The sequence below is a fragment of the Ranitomeya imitator genome, chromosome 3 (assembly GCF_032444005.1).
Source record: "Ranitomeya imitator isolate aRanImi1 chromosome 3, aRanImi1.pri, whole genome shotgun sequence".
Lineage (NCBI taxonomy): Eukaryota > Metazoa > Chordata > Amphibia > Anura > Dendrobatidae > Ranitomeya > Ranitomeya imitator.
In genome coordinates this window covers 541,518,785-541,529,099 of record NC_091284.1, presented here as the reverse complement: position 1 = coordinate 541,529,099, position 10,315 = coordinate 541,518,785, and positions in this window count along the sequence as shown.

Sequence of the window (10,315 nt, the reverse complement as noted above, 5' to 3'; positions counted from 1 at the left end):
CTGAAAAAACAAGGCGTGGGGTCCCCCAAAATTGTATTAACTAGCAGAGAGAAAGCGAACAGATGGGGGCTAATGTTTATAGCCTGGGTAGGGGGTAATACTCATGGAGCCTCCCAGGCTATTAATATCAGCGCATAAAAGATGTGGCACTCACCCCAAGATTGCTTGAAAACAATGTCCTTTAATTCGCTTTATGCGGCATTAGACATCTGTGGAGAGGCAGCAGGTAAAAGTGAGGGGTGCTGGGACAGGAGAACGGACGACGGCCGTTTCGCACAAATGTGCTTCCACGGGTCCAGGACATTGTTTTTCAGCAATCTTGGGGTGAGTGCCACATCTTTTATGCTTAGATAGTGTGTAACTCTATTGTTCTGCTATATGTAGAGCACCGCCCATGGATGCATCAATTGTTGTGTTTTTAAGTCTGATGGAAAGCCGGTCCCATATGTTCTATAGCCTGTGAAGAATACTAGTTACTTGGTGCCGCTCAGTTCGGAATCTTGTTTGTTTGGCTATTAATATCAGCTCACAGCACTTGCGCTGTGTGCACACGTTCAGGATTTTTCGCGATAAAAATGCTTAAAAAACGCATACTTATGCATCCTATCATTTATAATGCATTCTGCAATTTTTGTGCGTATGTTGCTTTTCTTCCGCATGTTCATTAATTTGGGGGATTTTTTGCATTTTTACAGCTATTTATTGCATTGGGAAAGCTCCGGGAAAAAACGGGTAAAAAAACACATGCGGATTTCCTGCAGAAAAAGTCCGGTTTTGTTCAGGAAAATTCTGCAGAAAATCCTGACGTGTACACATAGCGTTAGCCTTTATTGGTTATTAAAATGGCGCAAAAAAAAAAATAAAGATGTAGGGTCCCACTATAATTAATCACCATCAAAGGCTATGCAGATAGCTGCGGGCTGATATTAATAGCCTAGGAAGGGGCCATAAATACTGCCCCCCCCCCCCAGCTCTACCGCCCCAGTAATGGTGCATCCATAAGGTGCGCCAATGGCACTTAGTCTCTTCCCTCTTGCCCTGGTGCGTTGGTAAGTAGAGTGATAGTATTGGGGTTGATGTCAGCTTTGTATTGTCAGGTGACATCAAGCTCACAGGATAGTAATGGAGAGGCGCCTATAAGACACCCCCATTACAAACCCCATAGTCAAATTGTTGAAAAAAATAACACCCAGAATAAAGTCCTTTATTTGAAAAAAATTACACAGACTCCTTTATTAAATTAACATTAACTAAAAACACTGAGGCTATGTGCACACATTGCGGATTTTCTGCGGATCCGCAGCGTTTTTTGAGGTGCAGAAACGCTGCAGATCCGCAATTGATTTACAGTACAATGTAAATCAATGAGAAAAAAAAATGCTGTGCACAATTTGCGGAAAATCCGCTGCGGAAATGCTGCGGTTTAAAAGAAGTAGCATGTCACTTCTTTTTTATTAATCTGCAGCGTTATTGTACCCATTCCATTATAGAAAACCGCAGGGGTAAAAAACGCAGCAAATCCGCAAGAAAACCGCACAAAAAACGTGACAAATCCGCAGGTGCGTTTTCTGCCAGGAGAGGCAGAATCCGCACCAGAAATTCCTAAGCCTGATAGTCCCCTTTACACCCAATCCATTGAAGCCCATGTCCCCTGTAAAATAGTTTAAAAAATAACCATATTCCTCACCTGTCTGACGAGAAGATAATCCAATTGTCCCGCGACTCATCTAGCTCTGTTACATCTAGATGGCAGGCTGAGTTGTTGCATGATGCGACTATATAGCCTGTCATCCAGCAGAGGCACTGAGCTGTGCATGCTTGCTTAGCTTAGGGACTCGCGGTGACGTGATAAACTTGAAGGGCATTCATAGCCATTGAACTCCTTCCACCTCAGTTACATCAGCCTGAGCGCCATTGGAAAAGTTTTAACTGCGCTCGCACTCACGGCATTGAGTTGAACGGAGTTCATTAGCTCTGAACTCAGATGACCTTTCTGACGGCACCACGAGCTTGAGAACATTCATTGGATATGAACTTCACTCAACTTTATCACGTCACCGTGAGTCACTGATGCGCAGCTCAGTGTCTGCTGGATGGCAGGCTGTATTGTCACATCATTCAGCCTGCCATCCAGATTTAGCAGGCTATGGAGAAATGGTTAATTAGTAATGTCGGGGACAGGTGAGGATGACTTTGCTTTATTATCATTAATGGCCCCTTCCTAGCCTATTAATATCAGCCTGCAGCTGTCTGCCTAGCCTTTGAATAATAATAATCTTTATTTTTATATAGCGCTAACATATTCCGCAGCGCTTTACAGCTTGCACACATTATCGTCACTGTCCCAGTTGGGGCTCACAATCTAAATTCCCTATCAGTATGTCTTTGGAATGTGGGAGGAAACCGGAGTACCCGGAGGAAACCCACGCAAACACGGAGAGAACATACAAACTCTTTGCAGATGTCCTTAGTGGGGTTTGAACCCAGGACTCCAGCGCTGCAAGGCTGCTGTGCTATCCGCTGAGCCACTGTGCTGCCAGCTTTTGCTGGTTATTAACCCCTTCATGACCCAGCCTATTTTGACCTTAAAGAGCTTGCCGTTTTTTGCAATTCTGACCAGTGTCCCTTTATGAGGTAATAACTCAGGAACGCTTCAACGGATCCTAGCGGTTCTGAGATTGTTTTTTCGTGACATATTGGGCTTCATGTTAGTGGTAAATTTAGGTCAATAAATTCTGCGTTTATTTGTGATAAAAACGGAAATTTGGCGAAAATTTTGAAAATTTCGCAATTTTCACATTTTGAATTTTTATTCTGTTAAACTAGAGAGTTATGTGACACAAAATAGTTAATAAATAACATTTCCCACATGTATACTTTACATCAGCACAATTTTGGAAAAAAAAATTTTTTTTGCTAGGAAGTTATAAGGGTTAAAATTTGACCAGCGATTTCTCATTTTTACAACGAAAGTTGCAAAACCATTTTTTTAGGGACCACCTCACATTTGAAGTCAGTTTGATGGGTCTATATGGCTGAAAATACCCAAAAGTGACACCATTCTAAAAACTGTACCCCTCAAGGTACTCAAAACCACATTCAGGGTATGTGCACACGTCAGGATTTTGTCAGGATTTTTCATCAGTATTTGTAGCCAAAACCAGGAGTGGAACAATTAGAGGAAAAGTATAATAGAAACATGTGCACCACTTCTGCATTTATCACCCATTGCTGGTTTTGGCTACAAATACTGATGAAAAATCCTGATGCAATCCTGACGTGTGCACATACCCTCAAGAAGTTTATTAACCCTTCAGGTGCTTCACAGCAGCAGAAGCAACATGGAAGGAAAAAATGAACATTTAACTTTTTAGTCACAAAAATTAACTTTTAGCAACAATTTTTTATTTTCCCAATGGTAAAAGGAAAAACTGAACCACGAAAGTTGTTGTCCAATTTGTCCTGAGTACGCTGATACCTCATATGTGAGGGTAAACCACTGTTTGGGCGCACGGCAGGGCTTGGAAGGGAAGGAGCGCCATTTGACTTTTTGAATGAAAAATTGGCTCCACTCTTTAGCGGACACCATGTCACGTTTGGAGAGCCCCCGTGTGCCTAAAAATTGGAGCTCCCCCACAAGTGACCCCATTTTGGAAACTAGACGCCCCAAGGAACTTATCTAGATGCATAGTGAGCACTTTGAACCGCCAAGTGCTTCACAAATTGATCCGTAAAAATGAAAAAGTACTTTTTTTTCACAAAAAAATTCTTTTCGCCTCAATTTTTTCATTTTCACATGGGCAATAGGATAAAATGGATCATAAAATTTGTTGGGCAATTTCTCCCGAGTACGCCGATACCTCATATGTGGGGGTAAACCACTGTTTGGGCACTCGTCAGGGCTCGGAAGGGAAGGCGCGCCATTTGACTTTTTGAATGGAAAATTAGCTCCAATTGTTAGCGGACACCATGTCGCGTTTGGAGAGCCCCTGTGTGCCTAAACATTGGAGCTTCCCCACAAGTGACCCCATTTTGGAAACTAGACCCCCCAAGGAACTTATCTAGATGCATATTGAGCACTTTAAACCCCCAGGTGCTTCACAGAAGTTTATAACGCAGAGCCATGAAAATAAAAAATAATTTTTCTTTCCTCAAAAATGATTTTTTAGCCTGGAATTTCCTATTTTGCCAAGGGTAATAGGAGAAATTGGACCCCAAATGTTGTTGTCCAGTTTGTCCTGAGTACGCTGATACCCCATATGTGGGGGTAAACCACTGTTTGGGCGCACGGCAGGGCTCGGAAGGGAAGGCACACCATTTAGCTTTTTAAATGGAAAATTAGCTCCAATCATTAGCGGACACCATGTCACGTTTGGAGAGCCCCTGTGTGCCTAAACATTGGAGATCCCCCAGAAATGACCCCATTTTGGAAACTAGACCCCCAAAGGAACTAATCTAGATGTGTGGTGAGGACTTTGAACCCCCAAGTGCTTCACAGAAGTTTATAACGCAGAGCCATGAAAATTTAAAATAAAAATTATTTTCTCAAAAATGATCTTTTAGCCTGCAATTTTTTATTTTCCCAAGGGTAACAGGAGAAATTTGACCCCAAAAGTTGTTGTCCAGTTTCTCCTGAGTACGCTGATACCCCATATGTGGGGGTAAACCACTGTTTGGGCACATGCCGGGGCTCGGAAGTGAAGTAGTGACATTTTGAAATGCAGACTTTGATGGAATGCTCTGTGGGCGTCACGTTGCATTTGCAGAGCCCCTGATGTGGCTTAACAGTAGAAACCCCCCACAAGTGACCCCATTTTGGAAACTAGACCCCGAAAGGAACTTATCTAGATGTGTGGTGAGCACTTTGAACCCCCAAGTGCTTCACAGAAGTTTATAATGCAGAGCCGTGAAAATAATAAATACGTTTTCTTTCCTCAAAAATAATTATTTAGCCCAGAATTTTTTAATTTTCCCAAGGGTAACAGGAGAAATTTGACCCCAATATTTGTTGTCCAGTTTCTCCTGAGTACGGTGATACCCCATATGTGGGGGTAAACTACTGTTTGGGCACATGCCGGGGCTCGGAATTGAAGTAGTGACGTTTTGAAATGCAGACTTTGATGGAATGCTCTGTGGGCGTCACGTTGCGTTTGCAGAGCCCCTGATGTGGCTAAACAGTAGAAACCCCCCACAAGTGACCCCATTTCTCCTTCGCCTCATTGGGGGACACAGACCATGGGTGTATGCGGCTGCCACCAGGAGGCTGACACTAAGTAATACAAAAAAAGTTAGCTCCTCCCCTGCAGTATACACCCTCCTGCTGGCTCCCAGCTAACCAGTTCTTGCTTAGTGTCCGTAGGAGGCACACGGACGGGTCTGCTATTCAGACCCAGAGAACTCTTTTACCGTTTTTTACTTTTTACTACGGTCGAATGGGGCGACGGATTCTTTCATGTTCCGATCTCCCCCGAACCAACAACAGGCGAGCACGGGAGTTTTACCTCTCCGTATCCTCTCCTGCGACGTGGGAAGCCACTGCCTGAGCTGATTCTAGGGGCGACGGGCCCCTTCAAGGGCACCGATCTCCCCCCTCCCTTATCAGACGAGCACTGGAGTTTCACCTTCAGTATCCTCTTCTGCAGCCAGGCCTATTGCCGGACATTCAGCCCTGTCCACCAGGTTTTACCCTCGGCTGTACAGAGGCACCTTCGAGTGTGGCGTCCGAGCAGCCCCCACTGCATCACCACTGAAAAAGCGGATGATGGAAGGAGGCAGACGGTTCCTCTCCACCCCTCTTCTGCAGGGATGGTGGATGGAGGCTCCCCAACCCTGCAATCTACCCGGGCACAGCTCTGACCTGCATCCCCTTCATATTGGGGTAAGTGCTCCGTGAGATTTGGGTTTTTCCGGCGGTCAGAGGAGGGCTCCATAGCGGCAGGGTCCCCACAGAGCTTCGCGGCACTTTTCCCTTCAGTCTGCGGGTGCGCGCCGGCCGAAGCCATAAATTTAGTCCCCGGCTTCGGCCCTGTTTAGGCCGCATCCCGGGAAGCCCCGCCCACCGCTTGCTTCATTCTAGCTGCTCCGCCCCCCTATTCAGGCGCTTCTCGTTCCAGACGAGATCTCGGCGGCCATCTTCCTCCTCCTCCATTTGCTGGTCATTAGTTTTTCCCGGCAGCATTATGGAAGGGGCTGCCGCCGGCGATTTTTCAGCGCTGAAGTCAGCGGTATTCCAGTCGGGGGACTCAGAACCTCGGTACGGTGATTTGCCCCTCCTCCCCCCCCCCCCCCCCCCGCACGCACCACCGGCAGCATTAAGGGACTAGCTTTCCCTGTTTTTTTTTAACCCCTTCATGACCCAGCCTATTTTGACCTTAAAGACCTTGCCGTTTTTTGCAATTCTGACCAGTGTCCCTTTATGAGGTAATAACTCAGGAACGCTTCAACGGATCCTAGCGGTTCTGAGATTGTTTTTTCGTCACATATTGGGCTTCATGTTAGTGGTAAATTTAGGTCAATAAATTCTGCGTTTATTTGTGATAAAAACGGAAATTTGGCGAAAATTTCGCAATTTTCACATTTTGAATTTTTATTCTGTTAAACCAGAGAGTTATGTGACACAAAATAGTTAATAAATAACATTTCCCATATGTTTACTTTACATCAGCACAATTTTGGAAACAAATTTTTTTTTTGTTAGGAAGTTATAAGGGTTAAAATTTGACCAGCGATTTGTCATTTTTACAACGAAATTTACAAAACCATTTTTTTTAGGGACCACCTCACATTTGAAGTCAGTTTGAGGAGTCTATATGGCTGAAAATACCCAAAAGTGACACCATTCTAAAAACTGCACCCCTCAAGGTACTCAAAACCACATTCAAGAAGGTTATTAACCCTTCAGGTGCTTCACAGCAGCAGAAGCAACATGGAAGGAAAAAATGAACATTTAACTTTTTAGTCACAAAAATTATCTTTTAGCAACAATTTTTTTATTTTCCCAATGGTAAAAGGAGAAACTGAACCACGAAAGTTGTTGTCCAATTTGTCCTGAGTACGCTGATACCTCATATGTGGGGGTAAACCACTGTTTGGGCGCACGGCAGGGCTTGGAAGGGAAGGAGCGCCATTTGACTTTTTGAATCAAAAATTGGCTCCACTCTTTAGCGGACACCATGTCACGTTTGGAGAGCCCCCGTGTGCCTAAAAATTGGAGCTCCCCCACAAGTGACCCCATTTTGGAAACTAGACGCCCCAAGGAACTTATCTAGATGCATAGTGAGCACTTTGAACCCCCAGGTGCTTCACAAATTGATCCGTAAAAATGAAAAAGTACTTTTTTTTCACAAAAAAATTCTTTAGCCTCAATTTTTTCATTTTCACATGGGCAACAGGATAAAATGGATCCTAAAATGTGTTGGGCAATTTCTCCTGAGTACACCAATACCTCACATGTGGGGGTAAACCACTGTTTGGGCACATGGTAAGGCTCGGAATGGAAGGAGCGCCATTTGACTTTTTGAATGAAAAATTATTTCCATCGTTAGCGGACACCATGTCGCGTTTGGATAGCTCCTGTGTGCCTAAACATTGGCGCTCCCCCACAAGTGACCCCATTTTGGAAACTAGACCCCCCAAGGAACTTATTTAGATGCCTAGTGAGCACTTTAAACCCTCAGGTGCTTCACAAATTGATCTGTAAAAATGAAAAAGTACTTTTTTTTCACAAAAAAAATCTTTTCGCCTCAATTTTTTCATTTTCACATGGGCAGTAGGATAAAATGGATCATAAAATTTGTTGGGCAATTTCTCCCGAGTACGTCGATACCTCATATGTGGGGGTAAACCACTGTTTGGGCACTCGTCAGGGCTCGGAAGGGAAGGCGCGCCATTTGACTTTTTGAATGGAAAATTAGCTCCAATTGTTAGCGGACACCATGTCGCGTTTGGAGAGCCCCTGTGTGCCTAAACATTGGAGCTCCCCCACAAGTGACCCCATTTTGGAAACTAGACCCCCCAAGGAACTTATCTAGATGCATATTGAGCACTTTAAACCCCCAGGTGCTTCACAGAAGTTTATAACGCAGAGCCATGAAAATAAAAAATAATTTTTCTTTCCTCAAAAATGATTTTTTAGCCTGGAATTTCCTATTTTGCCAAGGATAATAGGAGAAATTGGACCCCAAATATTGTTGTCCAGTTTGTCCTGAGTACGCTGATACCCCATATGTGGGGGTAAACCACTGTTTGGGCGCACAGCAGGTCTCGGAAGGGAAGGCACGCCATTTGGCTTTTTAAATGGAAAATTAGCTCCAATCATTAGCGGACACCATGTCACGTTTGGAGAGCCCCTGTGTGCCTAAACATTGGAGATAGCCCACAAATGACACCATTTTGGAAACTAGACCCCCAAAGGAACTAATCTAGATGTGTGGTGAGGACTTTGAACCCCCAAGTGCTTCACAGAAGTTTATAACGCAGAGCCATGAAAATAAAAAAAAAAAATTATTTTCTCAAAAATTATCTTTTAGCCTGCAATTTTTTATTTTCCCAAGGGTAACAGGAGAAATTTGACCCCAAAAGTTGTTGTCCAGTTTCTCCTGAGTACGCTGATACCCCATGAGTGGGGGTAAACCACTGTTTGGGCACACGTCGGGGCTCAGAAGGGAAGTAGTGACTTTTGAAATGCAGACTTTGATGGAATGGTCTGCGGGTGTCACGTTGCGTTTGCAGAGCCCCTGGTGTGCCTAAACAGTAGAAACCCCCACAAGTGACCCCATTTTAGAAACTAGACCCCCCAAGGAACTTATCTAGATATGTGGTGAGCACTTTGAACCCCCAAGTGCTTCACAGACGTTTACAACGCAGAGCCGTGAAAATAAAAAATCATTTTTCTTTCCTCAAAAATGTTTTAGCAAGCATTTTTTTAGATTCACAAGGGTAACAGGAGAAATTGGACCCCAGTAATTGTTGCGCAGTTTGTCCTGAGTATGCTGGTACCCCATATGTGGGGGTAAACCACTGTTTGGGCACACGTCAGGGCTCGGAAGTGAGGGAGCACCATTTGACTTTTTGAATACGAGATTGGCTGGAATCAATGGTGGCGCCATGTTGCGTTTGGAGACCCCTGATGTGCCTAAACAGTGGAAACCCCTCAATTCTAACTCCAACACTAACCCCCCCACACCCCTAACCCTAATCCCAACTGTAGCCATAACCCTAATCACAACCCTAACCACAACCCTAATTCCAACCCTAACCCTAAGGCTATGTGCCCACGTTGCGGATTCGTGTGAGATATTTCCGCACCATTTTTGAAAAATCCGCGGGTAAAAGGCACTGCGTTTTACCTGCGGATTTTCCGCGGATTTCCAGTGTTTTTTGTGCGGATTTCACCTGCGGATTCCTATTGAGGAACAGGTGTAAAACGCTGCGGAATCCGCACAAAGAATTGACATGCTGCGGAAAATACAACGCAGCGTTTCCGCGCGGTATTTTCCGCACCATGGGCACAGCGGATTTGGTTTTTCATATGTTTACATGGTACTGTAAACCTGATGGAACACTGCTGCGAATCCGCAGCCAAATCCGCACAGTGTGCACATAGCCTAATTCTAAAGGTATGTGCACACGCTGCGGAAAACGCTGCGGATCCGCAGCAGTTTCCCATAAGTTTACAGTTCAATGTAAACCTACGGGAAACAAAAATCGCTGTACACATGCTGCGGAAAAACTGCACGGAAACGCAGCGGTTTACATTCCGCAGCATGTCAGTTCTTTGTGCGGATTCCGCAGCGGTTTTACAACTGCTCCAATAGAAAATCGCAGTTGTAAAACCGCAGTGAAATGCGCAGAAAAAAACGCGGTAAATCCGCCATAAATCTGCAGCAGTTTAGCACTGCGGATTTATCAAATCCGCAGCGGAAAAATCCGCAGAGGACCAGAATACGTGTGCACATACCGAAACCCTAACCCTAACCCTACCCCTTACCCTAACCCTAGCCCTAACCCTACCCCTAACCCTACCCCTAACCCTACCCCTATTCTAACATTAGTGGAAAAAAAAATTCTTTATTTTTTTATTGTCCCTACCTATGGGGGTGACAAAGGAAGGGGGTCATTTATTATTTTTTTTATTTTGATCACTGAGATATAATCTATCTCAGTGATCAAAATGCACTTTGGAACGAATCTGCCGGCCGGCAGATTCGGCGGGCGCACTGCGCATGCGCCCGCCATTTTGGAAGATGGCGGCGCCCAGGGAGAAGACGGACGGGACCCCGGCTGGATCGGTAAGTATGATGGGGTGGGGGGGGAC